At 40.2% G+C, this 16,175-nt stretch overlaps 1 pseudogene; it reads right to left on the reverse strand.

The window, feature by feature from the left end:
* The window catches only part of LOC131482774 (casein kinase II subunit alpha'-like), a 70,385-nt pseudogene extending 55,085 nt beyond the window's left edge, over window positions 1-15,300 (reverse strand).
* Between the last annotated feature and the right edge of the window lie 875 nt (window positions 15,301-16,175).

Here is a 16,175-nt window from a genome sequence, read left to right on the forward strand (position 1 = left end):
TTGAAACTGCAGAAAACCTATAGTCCCAGGAACAAGATCAATTGAAGATATGCAAAATCAGGCCTAACTACAGGCATATAGTGCTCAAGACATGAGGAGGCACATGAGGCTTGTTTAAACTTCTAAAACGCAGGCCGGAATACAGAACATGTCCCATAACTGGCACAGTAGCTGAGGATCCATTTGTAGCCTCAAGTCAGTGTTTGTATATACCGAAAACCATCCATTGTGGCAATCCATTAACAAAATTAAGAGCAATTAGGTATCTGCAATGGTGGTTCAGTGGCTAAACCCTCAATTTGCATATGTTGGGATCCCATACCAGTGCTGGTTCATGTTCCAGCTGCTCCACTTCCCAACTAGCTTCCTGCTTGTAGGCTGGGAAGCAGTTGATGAGGGCACAAAGCCTTGGGACCCTGTACACACATGGAATGCCTGGATGAGGCTCTTGGCTTAAGATCAACTCATTTCCAGAGATGAGCTTCAATTGTGAAGGGAACCAGCAGATGGAAGATTTATCTCTTTGTCTCTCCTCTCTGTAAATCTGCCTTTCAAATAAAAAAAAATATATCAAAATAGCCATTAGGAAACGTCGTTAAAAAATGCCATGTAAATAAACAATTTCATGAATATATATGTCATCTTTTATAAAATTTTTATTTTTTTATAAGTATATGAGAGGATTTTCTGAAATATTTAGGAATAGATGTTTTAAAACAGTTCCTGGAGCAGTAGCCTAGTGGCATGAGCACCGCCTTGCACATGGCCACATCCCTTATGGGCACCAGTTCTGATCCCGACAGCCATACTTCCCATCTGGCTGCCTGCTTGTGGCCAGGGATAGCTGTTGAGGAAGGTCCAAAACCTTGGCACTTTGCTCCAGTATGTAGACCTGGAAAAGACTCTAGACTTTTGGCTCCAGACTGGTGCAGTTCCAGGCAATGTGGCCGCTTGGGGAGTGGATCAATGGATGGAACATCTTCCTCTCTGTCTTTCCACCTCTCTGTATATCTGAGTTTCCAATTAAATTTTTCAAAATCCTCCAAAAAAAAAAGAATCTTTTGAAGCAGAAACCAAAAGCCACAAACTATGGAAATCAAGTTACAGAAATACATATATTGCATAACATAGGAAATATAAATACAATATCTATAACATAAAACACCACAAGTTTTTCACCTAGATTTAATCTAGACAAGCCCTCTTGACACTTTGTCTCTTATACATTGTTGTGAATGTGTAATCATGAGATTAAACACAAGAAGGAAACTATAGCAGAATGGTTCAATTTTACGCAGCAAAACTATCAATGTACACTGATGGACCTGTTGTGGAAAACCAAAAAAACTGATGAGAAAATCCAACAAGAATTCTTATAAATACATAGTATTTATAAGAAGCAGATACAGTATAGTATGAAGACAAAAAACATAGATCAGGAAATGAACATCACTAAGAGAAAAGATTGAAAAGATTATTTTATAGCATATTTTCCAAATAGTCTTCAGTTCTGCATTTTAAAGTCAAATGAACTAATGGAAAAAAAGCCTCAAGATCTATTGAACATTCAGTGAGGTGTATCTGCAGACTTATCATAGATTTCTGGGTTTCCAGACTTGTACATGAAGCAGAGAGGGAAGGAGAGGCCAGGAGGTGGACTGATGTGAGAGGCGACAGCGGCCCCTGCTGTTGGAAGGCTCAAGCTGCAAGAGAGGAGGGCAGTCCCAGGCTGAGGGTAAGCCCTGCCCCTCACTCCCCCTACCTTCAAAATTCCTACGGATGGCCTGACACTCCTTCCACTTCTGATTGGCTGCACAGCCTCTGACGTCATGCGTAGCCCAAGTCTTTATAAGTGGTCCAATCATGTGTGCCCAGGAAAGCCTGTGGAACTGTGCAAGGGGTTATTCTCTGAAACAGCCATAACCACATTGCTGCTTCTGTTCCCAGAAGGCCCAGGTGGCTGAGCCGGTACTGCCCTGTGAGCTTCCTCCCCGCAGGAACCTGTGCTAGACACCACTCTTTGGGCTGGAAGCAGTGAGTGTGTGCCAGCATCTCCTCAATCCCCAGGGTAGGAGGGGACAGTAGGGGGACCCTGAGGTACTCTGCAGCACTGACCCTGAACAAAAACCCTCTCATGGGGTCTGGTGACATCAGAACTATGGTCAGGAGCCCCAGGTGGCACTCAGAAATGAAAGGAATGTAAATTTCACCCTGGAATCAGGAGAGAAGCTTTCTCTGGTCCTTTTCTAGTTCCAGCCTTGGCTCCCAGCCATCTCTTACACCGACCATCAGGGTTGCTTGTGAGCCCCAAAATTACTTCAGGTAGACAGAGACTAAGTCCAGCTAGTTGATAATCCCTCAGCTTGTACGTTATTGATGAGGTTTCCATTTGGCCTTTCAGACAGAGACACTGATATAGTAAGTCTGGATCAGCCAGGGCAAAGGCTAACTAATCTATAATCACTCAACCTGTGTAGTTACTGGTCAGCTTCCATATTGGCTTCTCCTGGACTTTACTAGGTAGGATGTAGAGTTAAATTCTTCCTCATTCACTGGGTTGCTGGGGATTTCCCTGTTCACCTACTTAAAACTTTTCTATTGCTTAATTGTTCAAATGCAAACTTCTGTAAAACCACGGCTTAATTACGACATACTGCAAAGTTTAAATTGTGGCTTAAGATTCTCCCCCTAAATTTATCAATTTAACACTGCTAATGCTAAACAAGATGTAACTGCATAGAGACTTTAATGTTGTTTGCTCTCAGCTGTTACAAATGATGGGTATTAATGTTGATTCATTCACTGTCCCTGTGCCATGCTGATTTAGGTCAAACGCAAAAACATGTTAGCTTGGGAGAAAAAAAAAGTTTATAACAGCTGGTTGTGTATATACTAAAATTTAGATCTCAAGGAAGTAGTTACACGATGTGGTTTTCTAACATATTGGTCACTCAATGCCATGTTAATTAACTACATGATGCTTATTTTGATGTTTCTTGCTGTTGTTGAAGTTGTGTAGTGACATCTCATTGGAGGGGATGATATTCTGTCAGCTCTACTTTCAGACCAATGATGGTCTCCCAATGAAACTGTTGAATTTATCTGGACAATAAGAAGCTGGATTATCCACATGGCCCATGCCCACAATGAAGGAATCATAATTGGTTATGAACTGTACTAGCGTAAAAATATGGAGAAATTCAAAATGGGGGGAGTGCCTGGGGCAATCCCACAGCCTATAAAACTGTGTCATAAAATGATATATAAAATATGAATACAATGTTTTTGTTTTCAAAAAAAGCTCTTATTTTAAGACATTTTGCAGTGGGGAGGGGAGAGTGCCTGGAGATTGTTTGACCTCAAGGTTTTGTCTTAAGTTGGCCTGATTTTCTTGAGTTGAGACACAGTGTCTCAAGGCCCAAGTGCAGTCCACAGTGACACTCCTCCTAAGGGTCTGGGGCAGTTTTCTTGTTGCTGATACCAAAGCAGCACAGACTCCAGCAGTTTGAAAACAAAGCCTTGTTTCATCACAGCTTAGATCCAAGGTTGCCAGGTTGAGGGGCAGCATGTGGTGCTGGCGATGTGCTTGGCAGAGGCCTGGGGTGGCACAGCGCCCTTGTAGACAAGCCAAGGGAGTGCACGGGGACTCCGCAAAGGGGCTTCTCTAGAAGAACCTGATGAAGGAGCTGTTAAGACAGCACTACTGATTTATCCTGATGGCTTCTGGTTTGTTGTCACATATTGCCTTAAGTTCTCATAATTGGAATTAAATGTCCCCATGAATTGTAGAGGGAATAAGTCAGGTTGAACAGAGAGCATTAAGGCAGGGAATAAACCCCTGAATGTCCAGAATTCTTACTCAATGTCAAGCACTGCTCTGTGCCCTGGAAAATCACACTAGTCACAATTTCCTCCAAGATACAATTCAATAAGATGTTATTTTTTATCCTCTCACAAAATCAGCATTAGCATTTTAAAAGAACTGTTTGCTGTGAAACTCAGGCGTGGCAGAAAAGCAGTGAATGCCCACCTGACACAGCACAGAAAGGAGTCATTGCCCTGTGCAGGTGTATGTGACAGTGGTTAAGATGACATTGTGGGGGGAAGGGTTTGGGGTAATTGGGGGAGATTCCCGGAACCTATGAAATTGTGTCATGTAATACAATGTAATTAATGAATAAATGAGTAGAGAAAAAAAATTTAAAAAAAGATGACATTGTGACTCCTGTGTCTAGCAGAGTGCCTAGGTTTCAGTTCTGTGCAAATGCAGTGTTCAGCTAATGCCACAGTTGGGAGGCAACAGACAGTGGTTTGGGTACAAGTGTGCAAAACCTGACCTAATTTTGGTGTTGTGCCTGTTACAGACATGTTGGAGGTGAGAGAGTGAAAGAAAATCTCTGCCCACGAAAATATGCATTAATTAATAAAGCTTCAAAAGTCTTAGTACATCTCCTTTTGCCTAAATCCATGCATTTTGTTGGAGTATCTTCTACTTTTGAACCCCCATTGAAAGATTTAATTGGTCCTTAATACTCTGTTTCTGTTTCTCTGAGTTTTACAACACATTGTAACAAACAAATATGACTGACTTATCCTCTGGCTCACTCATTCCCCCTGAAAGATACCAGATCCCTGCTTGTGGTCTGGGAAAGCAGTCAAGTATAGCCTAAAGCCTTGGAGTGGCAGCTGCTGGCTGAAAACTGGAGGTCATCTCTTGTGTTCCATCTATTTTATATCGCTAATACTTTGGAGCTTTAATACTTTCTTTATCCATCCAGAGCTCCATTCATTGGTGAAATATTTATATCATCTAAAGAAAAGATTGATGGTGTCAGGAATGGTGGCCTAGCTGCTAAAGTCCTTGCCTTGAGCACACTGGGATCCAATATGGATGTTGATTCAGCTCTGCTTCCCATCCTGCTTCCTGCTTGTGGCCTGGGAAAGAAGTCAAGGACAACCCAAAGCTTTGGGATCCTTCACCCATGTGGGAGACCCAGAAGAGCTCCTGTCTCGTGGATCTTGGCTTTGGATCAGTGCAGCACCAGTCATTGTGGTCACTTTGGGAGTGAATCATCTGATGGAAAATCTTGCTCTCTATCTGTCCTCCTCTCTATACATCTGACTTTGCAATAAAAATAAAATAAATGTTAAAAAAAAGAAATGATTGATGTACTTTGGGTTCTCTCAGCCTTGGCTTCAAGGGAGTAAAACCTTTGGAATGGCTAAGGTAAATCCCAGGATAGTGTGTTTGGGATACATAGCAGTTTTATTTTGCAAACACAAGTTGGTTTAGTCAGAAGATCCTTTGTACCAACAAAGGATCATTGTTAAGGTAAAATTTTGGTGGCCTCGAGCACTTATTTATTTGTGAGTGTATTTGTGCCTGGATTCACAAGTTATTTCAGGGAATATTTGTGGTGGTCTATTTCTGCTGATATAAAGGGAAAAATTTGTGTGTGAATGGTTTAATGAAAAGTATCATTTGTGTTTAATAATTTGGAAAATGGTCTTTTTAAAAGTATAGTTTTTTTTTCTTCGAAAGTAGATATACAGAGAGGAGGAGAGACAATAAGGAAGATCTTCTGTTCGTTGTTTCACTCCCTAAGTGCCTACAAAGGCCTGAGCTGTGTCAATCCAAAGCCAGAAACCTAGAGCCTCTTCTGAGTCTCCCAGATAGGTACAGGGTGTTAAGGCTTTGGGCTGTCCTCAAATGTTTTCCAGACCACATGCCGTGAGTTGAATGGGAAGTAGGGTCGTTCAGATTATAAATGGCCGTTACATGTGATCCTGGCCCCTGCAAGGGAGGCTTTTAGCTGGGCCCACAGATAGTTTCTTAAACGAGACTAAAGACCAGAAAGATCCGGCACTTTCTGCCACTAACAATAACATGCATCTGTGTATAGAGATTGAGCCTTCACCCTGAGGGCTCTACTAACTGCAGATAATAAAATAATTTAATTGCTTTGTGATTACTTGTTGGTAATAAATTGATATTAAGCAAGCATAACACATCTGGTGATAAAGAATATCACAGAATATAAAATCTTTGATTTTTCATTTAAAGCTTTCCTACTCCGTTCATAAAGTTGACAAGTGCTTTCTTTTCACCGTAGAATGATCTATGAGACGATAAGAAGATTTCCGAGTTACAGAATTAGGTACAATTTTATGCAAGATTAATTGTAGATATTGTCATCAAATATCACATCTGACAAGTCCCAGAGCTAGCTCTGTAAATTTAATGAGAGCACTGTTCTAGATTTTTATTGTGATTCATCAAGTATTCTGTTTCTTTTGTATAAATATAATATTGTACTTGTAATTTTACTATGGCTGGGCATGGTGAGATAATTTATCTTTGAAGTTGGCAAAGGTGCACTGATTGAAGCATTTTCCATATAAAACTATTGTTTAAAGGTAAATACAATATAATTGAGTATGTGTAATATAAAATTCTTCTCCAAACAGAAAAAAAAAACATAAAGGCATTTGTCCACAGGTGTGTTTTCTTAGGAAAGCATTGTATGTCAGTACAAATCAGGTCAGTTCCCACCACAGCAGGAATCAATCTACAGGAAACAGAGTACTTCAGATCACTTTATAATATGCCTATTGGGGTGTGTATATGTGTGTGTGTATATATGTGTGTGTGTGTGTGTGATGTTCTTGCATATTATCTCAAGAATAAAGAAAAATATTTCCTTGAAAAACAAAAGAATATCACAGAGGTCACAACCTTCACTTGGTTTTTAATGTGTGTTTGCAGCAGAGAGCTAAGATTCTGGAGAAAACACTGCAGGCTGTGAGGAGTTCCCATGTTCACACTGTCACACTTCTGCCTGCTAAGGATTCCCTCAATCAGTGCAGTGAGCACCACCCCCACCCGCACTGTATACTCAATAAGAGTGATCCCCAAGTCCTGCAAATGTGGGTAAGTGTTGGGAGCACTGCACGAATGTCCTGCCCTAGGATGGTGGCTGGTTCAAGGCCAGGAGGCACCAGGAAGACAGGAGGTCACAGATGAGGCAGATCTGCCTCCTTTCCAGGGCCTGGCCAGTCAGGTAGCACCCAGTGGACCTACAGGAATGGAAGTAATGGGAGTGAGAGCTGAGGCTGCTATGGCAATGAATGTGGCTGTTGTCATCTCTAAGGCTAGCCTGTCTTTGCAATTTTTTGGAGCATGGAGAGTATAACTGTTTTAGCTGCTTCTGTGATTTTTGACTGAAGGAATTGGGAATGCTTTCATTAGAGAAGGATGCTTTTGATTGTTGTCTCATTGTTTATGGAATTGTGGAGTCTGTAGTTGTGGGGGGATTCTGTATTTGGGATTTCTGTTTTGGAGGTTTTTTTTCCCCTTGTGGCCTGTTTTCCTGTTAGATGATGGGTGGTTTGTGTAAGTGAAAAATGTGATGAGAATGTGCTACTAGTTGGCAGATGATCGCATGTGCCTTGATCTTGGAGTCCTGGCTGTTGCTCCAAAACTACTGCTAAAGAGTGAATAATGGCTTGCTCAGGATTATCTTTTGAGACGCCTGCTTAGCCTTGAAGTGCAGATGGAGTGACCAAATGACTGTACATGCCCCCTGAGTCATGAAGAAAAAACAAAATAATAAGTTACTTGTGCAGAGGCTTGTGAGGTGTCTGAGTAAATAAAAAGGACAGCTTTTTCTTGGGCTGTGTGCAAGATCATGCAAGAATGTGCGCAAGATCATGTAAGAATGGGTGAGACCATGCAAGAATGCACCAAGTGTCAGTGTCTGTGTCTTTCTTTATTGCCGACTCCACACACCCTTCCCGAGCTCCGAACTCTTGGCTGGAGCTGGACTCCGGCAGGTAAGCTGCTGAATGTGGGTTTCGCTGTGAAGTGTAAGCAGACTGCTTCCCAGAGCTCATTCTCTGTCATGTCCTGGTGTTTTGCTTTCCAGTTTACTCACTTAACAGGAATGCTGTGCCATGATTTGGATGTTACATCTTTGTTCTCTTGAATGGAACCTGAGTTTATGCAATGGTCTCAGAGAAAGAAAAGCAAATTCTTGACAATTTTATTTTCTGCCAAGTTTTCAGTAAGAATGTAAACAGTATAAACTTCAAACCTATTGAGAAGAAAGGCTTTGTCAGTTCAAGTTTTGGTCTCTTTGGTCTTCCATCCCAGAGGTGACTAAATTCCAGTACTGTCTGATGACTGATGTTTGTGATTGCATGTCAATTAATTCCATAAGGATGTTAATTGTTGCAGATGGTATGTTAGTGCTTTTATTTGACCGGGATGATACTCTGCTGTCTCTACCCTCAGACCAGAGAGGGTCTACCCAATAAGTAGCTGGACTTGACTGGACTATAAGATGTTGGACTCTATGCTTGGCATATACTTGCAAAGAGGGAATTTCAACTGAACTTGAACTATGGTTATGCAACAAGGTGGAGGAACCCACAATGAGGGGAGGGGGCGGGAGGGAGAATCCCAGATTCTATGTAATTACAACACAATGTAATTAATGAATAAATTTAATTAAAAAATCTGTATTTTTCATTAGTGTGGTGTCACAGTAAGTCAAGCTGCTACCTGCATATGGGTTCAAGATCTGGCAGCTTCACTTACAATTCTGCTCCTCATTAGGAAATCTGGAGAATAAGCCTTACATGTCCCAAATACTTGGGCTTCTGCCCTTCTGTGGGACACCCAGAAGCTCTCATTTCCTTGCTTAGGTTTGGCTCAGAAAGTGCTGACATAAATTGAGTGAACCAGAAGATGGTTCTCTTTCTCCCTGCTTTCAAATAAATAAGCCTTAAAAATGAATATTTGTTCATTTTTTATTATTATTGCTTGCTTTATTTGTTTATTTTCAACTGAGAGTTTAAACATAAGAAACAGAGATCTTCTGCCTGTTGGCTCACTACCCAGATGGTAAAAATGACCAGTGCTGGACCAAGCTGAGTCCTGGAGCCTGCAGCTTCCTCCAGGTTTTGCAGGTGTGTAATTTTCCACTGCTTTTGCTGGGAGATTAACATGAAGCTGGGATGGAAGTTGAAAAACTGATTCAATATGGGATGCTGGTGTTGCAATTGTCAGCCTTATATATTATATACCAAAATGCTGGCCTTTGCTTTAGTTTTTGAAACTGGTGAAATATTTTTTCTTGCTTTTTATTTCTCCTACATGAATTCTTGGTAAATGTTTGCATATACAGGGCAATATTCTTAGGTTATCAATTGTGAATGAATTCTGATGGTGTATATGGTGTTGGTAGGGTAGGATTGCAATCTAACTTTTCCTCCATGTGCATTTATTTATTTTGTGATTCTCTAGGACTTTGTTTGACTTTATTTTCTTCATCTAGTATTCACTGAGATCTCTGATCACATTGCTAGGTAGCAGTTCCCACTGGCTGGGCACTGACACTGTAGGATTAGCTTGTCCTGATTATGGCCAGCCTGTCAATGTGTACCTTCCCTTTCTGTTCTGTTAGATTTTCCTTCACATATTGTACTGCTCTGTTTAGAATCACTGCAAAGAAGCATGTGGTCCTCACAATTGCGTTTGGAAAGCTGCACTAAACATCCATGCTGATTCTTGTTTTTAAATTATTTCTTTTTCTCTTATTTTAAAAGATAATTTTCATTAATTTATTCCATTTTTACAAGTCATAGGGACAGAGTGATCTGCCATTAAGTGGTTAATTCATTAAAGTCGTGCAAGATTGTGACAGGTCTGGCCAAAAAAGGTGCTAGGAACTGAATCAGAGTCCATGATAGCACTTGCAAATTCTCACATACTTGATAGATTTCCTGCCTGCTTCTAGGGAGTGCATTGGCAGCAAGATCGAATTTGTTGTAGGGCCATAGCAAACACACAGAAAGTCCAGTGTAGTGTGAGGGTCTCCTAAACAGTTTCTCAACGACTTCCCCAGATGCTTACACCTCCACATTTTAACTGAATATCTTATAGAATGACATTTTCTGTCCTTCATCAAAATACCAAGGATATGTCTCCTAAATTTTTGTTTGGGTAGTTTCCCTTGTATCTGCAATGAACATTTGGAAACACTAAAAAAAAAAAAGTTTAATGATTTATTTATATTTGTGGCAAAGTCAGATTTACAGAGAGAAGGAGATTTCACTCTCTTTCACTGATTCAACCCCGAAGTGGACTCACTGGCCAGAGCTGAAAAGATCTGAAGCCTTGAGCCAGGAGCTTCTTCTAGGTATCCCACATGGGTACAGGGTCCCATGAGTTTAGGCCATCCTCCAATGCTTTCCCATGCCACATTCAGGTAGGTGACTTGGGAAGTGGAGCAGCCAGGAAATCAACTGGTAGCTATATTGTGATCCCAGTTTGTGTAAGGTGAGGACTTCAGGCATTAGACTACAGTTCTTGGCCCTAAGCCCAATTTTAAATAGCACTGTATTATTTCAAAGAAGTTCAGATATGTTACAGTCAAAATTTTTTTACCCACCCAGTATGTAATTTTTGTTATTCCTTTTATTTTTTCTAAATTGTATCAATTCTGTTGATTGTTGATAGTATCACTTTGAAAGTTACTTATATATTAAATTGTATGGAAACAAAGAAACAATATTTGTACTCTCATGTGATGTCAAACACTTTTCTTGCAATGATCTGACATCCAAAATCACATTGTACTTTTTGATGAATTTGTCCATTTTTTGTTTAAGAGAATGTGAGAGAAAATCATAATTCCAATTCATTGGTTCACCTTCCAAATGTTCACAATTTGCAAGTGTGTTTCAAGACATAGGCTGGGAGCTGAGAACTCAATGCAGGTGTCCCTGTGGGTAGCAGAACCCCAGTGCCTTAAGCCATCACCACTGCATCCCAAGGTGTGCATTAACAGGAAGCTGAAATCAAGGTAAGAACTAGGAGTGGAAACCAGGTTCTCCAGTGGAAGCTAGAAGTTTCTTAAGTGCTAGGCTAAACACTCTTCATGTGTTGTTTAGTCACTGTTATTAACTGAGATACATTGATCCAGTTTTTAATACCTTGCTTGTAATTTGCCAGCAATATTAAAATGAATAAAGCAGTGGCAGGGAATATGGGTGTTCTGGAATGAATGTATCTCATTTCAGTGCACCTAATTCCAGTCCTGGCTACTCCGCCCTTTCAATCCAGCCTCCTACTAATGCATGTGAGAAGCATCTGGTGGTGGTATAAGTACTTGCATATGTCCCACCCACATGTGAGATACAACAGGAAGACTTGGAGCCAGTCTGACACAGCCACAGTTGGTAAAGGCATGCAGAAATAAATCAGTGAATGAAACATCTGTATGTCTGTCTTTCTTCCTTTTGAAGGAATAGACATTGTAACTAAAGCATCTAGTTTCAAGGTTAATTTTCAGCAATGATATTTATAAAATGCCAGGTAACATCCATGGAAATCATATGGGAGGACAAAGAATCATATGGGAGGAGAAGTAGATTTGTACATTTAAACAATCCTCGTGACATGTTCTGAGATTATATGTTACACTGCTGCATGCAATGTCAGCTTTCCATACAAGGACAAGTTAAAGCGCCTGATGTTTACTTTCTGACCTAGTTTCCTGCGAATGTGCTTGGGAGGTGGCATAAAATGCCCTTGTGGAGGATCTGAAAGAAGTTCAGGCTCCTGCTTTTGGCCTGGACCTTGCTGCCTCTTGTGGCTTGCTGAGAAGTAAAAAAGTGGAGGGAAGATCTCTGTCTGCTTGGCTTAACTCCTGCTCTGTAATTCTCTCTCTCAAGCAAATAAATTTAAAAATTCTGTATGTTTTATGTTCTGTGATGGGGGACTGTTAAATATCTTCTAAATAGTTCATTGTTAGTGTCAAGGGATGATTCCAATATTTAAAATTCTAGAGAAGTTTGATCAGCATGTACTTGAATACTATTATAAGGTACTGTGTAATGTTTGAGTGTTGATACAGCATAAGCTGAGTAAACCTGGTGCCCAGGCTTTCCCCATGTTTGCGTTTTTACAGCATATAGGGTCCTGCATTCCAGTGTCCTGCATAAGCTTATCCTATTGTGAACTGTAGTCACCATGCACTGGAATGGGACACTGGATCTTGTTCCTTCTGTCTCACTTTCTTTGCTGCCTGTTCTACCTCCTTCTTATCTCCGGTCTTCACTCTTACCAACCAGTGGCATCACAATTCTAAATTGGCAGCTATTTTGTAACAGTTGTATATGATAACATGTTAGATTTTTTTCTCCATTTGTCTTATTTCATTTTATTACATCCAGTTTCATTTATTTTGCAGTAAATAACAGTATTTTGTTTTTTTAATGGCTGAATGCAGTCTCTTGGCATTCATTATGGTTCACTGTTAATGAAATCAGGGGAAACAAACGAAATCTAGAATCAAAAGAATGGAGTATCTTCATTTTTACTTCTGTATCTTTTATTTCCTTCCCTTGCCCACTTTATGTGGGTAAATATTAAATTATGTAACAATAAAAACTAGCCATTCTAATTTGGTTACAAATCTTAGAGGAAGTGCTTTTGGTTTTTTGGTATTCAGTTGTGTGATGATTCTACATTTGTCATCTGTAGATACCATTTTATTGAGACCTATTTTTAAGTACCTCAAATGAGGTATATTGGGGTATATTTTTTTATTTCTAGGTTACTCATGTTATATATATATGGAAGTCATTACAAAATAAATGTAGAATTTTAAGTGCTTTCTGTAATATAATTTAATAATGCTTGTCATTCAACCTGTTTATGTGAAATATTTGATTTTTTGATTTACATTCATTGGACCATTTTATACACCCTCAGGTTAGGTGCGGCTTGGCTATTATGTTTGGGTTTACTGATGTATTGCACTTATTTTACATGTATTATGATAATCACTTTACATATATTTTTATGAAGTATACTAGTCAATGATTTTTTTAAATACTCATTTTATTTTTATTGGAAAGTCTGATATGCAGAGTGGAGCAAAGACAGAGAGGCTGGATATTCTTTCTGTTTAATCACTATCCAAGCAACTGCAACTGCCAGAACTGCACGTATATGAATTCCACAGCCAGGAGCTTCTTCCATGTCTCCAAAATGGGTTCAGGGTCCCAAGATTTTGGCCCATCCTCGACTGCTTTCCCAGGCTACAGGCAGGCAGTTGAATGAGAAGCAAGGCTGCCAGGATTACAACCGACACCCATAAGGGTTCTCAACATGTGCAAGGCCTGGACTCTAGTGACTAGGCTACTGCACCAGACCCAGGTATTCTGGTCTATGATTTGTTAATGATTTTTAAACTAGATTTCTGGAGTATGAAAAATTATTTCAAAAGAAGAACTAAGAAGGAATATTCAGAAAATGAATTGCATTTTTAGTGAGTCAATATTTGGTGTTTTATTTTTTCCTATTTTAAACACTTATAACTGAATATCTTCCAACTGTTGTTTTAGTCTAAGTTTATGTATCTAAGTATTGGTAGACTAAGCATAAATTTGTAACCATTTCCCCCTTTCAATTTTTCACGATAATTCTAGAAAAAAATGTGTTAATTTGGTAGAATTTAGTAGTGAAGATACCTGGTGCTGCAATCTGATTTGAAGAGATTTTATTCCTGATTTATTGCTACTTACTCTTGGTTTTGTTGGGTATTTTAGTGTCTTTCTGATTCAGTTTGGTAGGCTAATGTCAAGTATCCAGAAATTCAGCATTTCTAACAACTTATTGCTTATAATTACTGTTGGTAGTCCCTAGTGATCATAGTATTTTTTTTTCTGGTAAAGATTGATTTTTTTCTATACCGAAGGCAGAGTTATAGATAAAGAGGCAGAGATATATAGAGAGATCTCCATGTGCTTTATCTCTCTATAAGTGACTACAATGGCTAAAGTAAGACCACTTTGAAGCCAGTAATCAGTAGCTTCTTCAGTATTCCCACGTCAGTACAGGGAAGCACTTGGGACATCTGCATTCCCACATGCACTAGCAGGAGCTGAATCAGAAATAAAGCAGCTGGGCCTGGCACGATAGCCTAGTGGCTAAAGTACTTGTTTACATCTGCTAGGATTTCATATGAATGCCCATTCTAAGCCAAGCAGCCCCTATCCAGCTCCCTGCTTGTGGCCTGAGAAAGCAATGGAGGACAGTCCAAAGCTGTGGGACCCTGCACCTCTGTGGGAAACCCACCTGGAAGAAGCTCTGGGCTCCTGGCCTTAAATCAGCTCAGCTCTGAGCATTGTGGCCACTTGGGGAGTGAATCAGTCAATGCAGGATCATCCTCTCATTTCTTTTTATATCTGGCTTTCCAATAAAAGTAAATAAATTCTTTGAGAGCGGGTTGGAACAAAGAAATATAGCAGGCAGGACTTGGGTTTGCATCTGTGTGGGATGTTCATATCACAAGCAGCGGTGGAACCCACTTTGTCAAGGACAGCCCTGATCCACTGTACTTCTGTGACTGCAGTTTTAATATGTTCCTCTTCTTTTTGATGTTATGTACTTGAGCCCACCTTTTTTTAATCTAGCAAGAGATTTATTAATTTTGATTTCTTTTAAGAAAAATGAATTTTTGTTTTATCTTGAGAATTGCTTCGTATAGTGTTTATTCATATGGTCACTAATTTTTATTTTGAATTTCCTTTTACTTCTCCCAGACTTGTCTTCTTATTTTTCTGTGACTTGCAGATTAGTACTGAAGTTGCTTATTTGATGTTTTTGTTGTTGTTTTTTAGCTGTAGGTCATCTTAAGTGAAAACTTTTCATTTCTATATTTCTCTGATGATGATTGTTACTTTCTCATTGACAATAGGAAGTATAGTTGAAAACAAGAGTGTGTTTTGATTGCCATACGCTTATACTATAGGATATGTGACTTGAATCACAGCAGTTCATTTCTTATGGCTCTAATTAAAAATTAATTTTGATGGTGTTTATGCAGTTGAGAAGGGTGCATGTACATGTGGACACTGATTAAACTAGAAAGGGTTTTGAACTCAGGGAAAGTGGATGAGACCATTGTATCCAAATATTCTTCTTCCTGTGTTGGGAGATAGGGAAAGAAGAGAAGCCACTCCCAGAATGCCCCAAACCCCTGAACCCTGGGAATGACCATCTGATTTTTAGGGTCCCCAAGATGGAGCATGCTCTAAAGGTTTCTGTTCAAGTGGTTTCGTAAAATATCTTTCCAAGGTGCATTGGTTGACATAGACCACATTATAGTCTCCACTCACCCACATCTTTGCTGTCAATACTTGGCAGGTGTAGTTGTCCACCTTGTTCTGCACTCCTTCATCTGCTATGAAAATAGATGTCCTTGGCAGGCCCAAATGGACTGCCATATCCCCTATATTCATCTGAACAGGCTGTCCACTGCTCCATCTTCAGCAACTGTGGAGGCTCAGTTCTGACATAGGCACTCCAAGGTCAGAGTACAGATCTCACATTTCTACCCATGGTTGGAGTTCTGAGTGCATTAGTTCAGTTAATGGGATCACTAATAAAATTTAATATGAGTTGATCCCAGACTTGACTCCAGTGTGCTCTTGCCAGTACAGGGTCCAGCTCACATCAGCCTATGCACACACAGGTTGTTGCAGTTGCTGGATTAGTTTTGTCTCTAATCCCATCTCTGATGCAAAACAAGGAATATTATGGAGGAATCCAGCCATGCCCTCTTCACTCTCAGCACTCACATACACCAATTGGGAACTGCATCCCAATCACAGTGACACCCCATAACCCATACGAGGCACATTGCTCTGTGCTGCAACCTGGACCAGTGTGTCCTGGTCCCAATCCAAATAGCCATGAGTGTCATAGGCTTCCATGCTCATGTTGAGCTCAGCCCTTTACAACTCCCAGGTCTTGAGCAAACCAGTGGAAATTACAGTTCCACAAGGAACACCAAAATGTCCCCCACAGAATCTGCACACAGACCTGGTTCTTTTGCATGCCTGTCGGTATCATGGCTAGGGCTAACATAATTTGCCCCTTCTATGAAACTCACTGACAGGTAGTGTAATCTGTCCCTGCCAGACAAGCCCCCAGCCCTATCTTCACTGTGCATTGGCGGATGGTCGTAGGTGGTAGTCAAAGTTAAGCAGTTCATTTCAGGTCTCCTCTGTGGGTGGCTTCACTGGCTGACCCAGAAGTAGCCTCAATTTGCCTGCTCCAACCTGATGGATCTTATCCCAATTCTTTCCTTGCAAGTACA

This window comes from Ochotona princeps, chromosome 20 (genome assembly GCF_030435755.1).
Source record: "Ochotona princeps isolate mOchPri1 chromosome 20, mOchPri1.hap1, whole genome shotgun sequence".
Taxonomy (NCBI): domain Eukaryota; kingdom Metazoa; phylum Chordata; class Mammalia; order Lagomorpha; family Ochotonidae; genus Ochotona; species Ochotona princeps.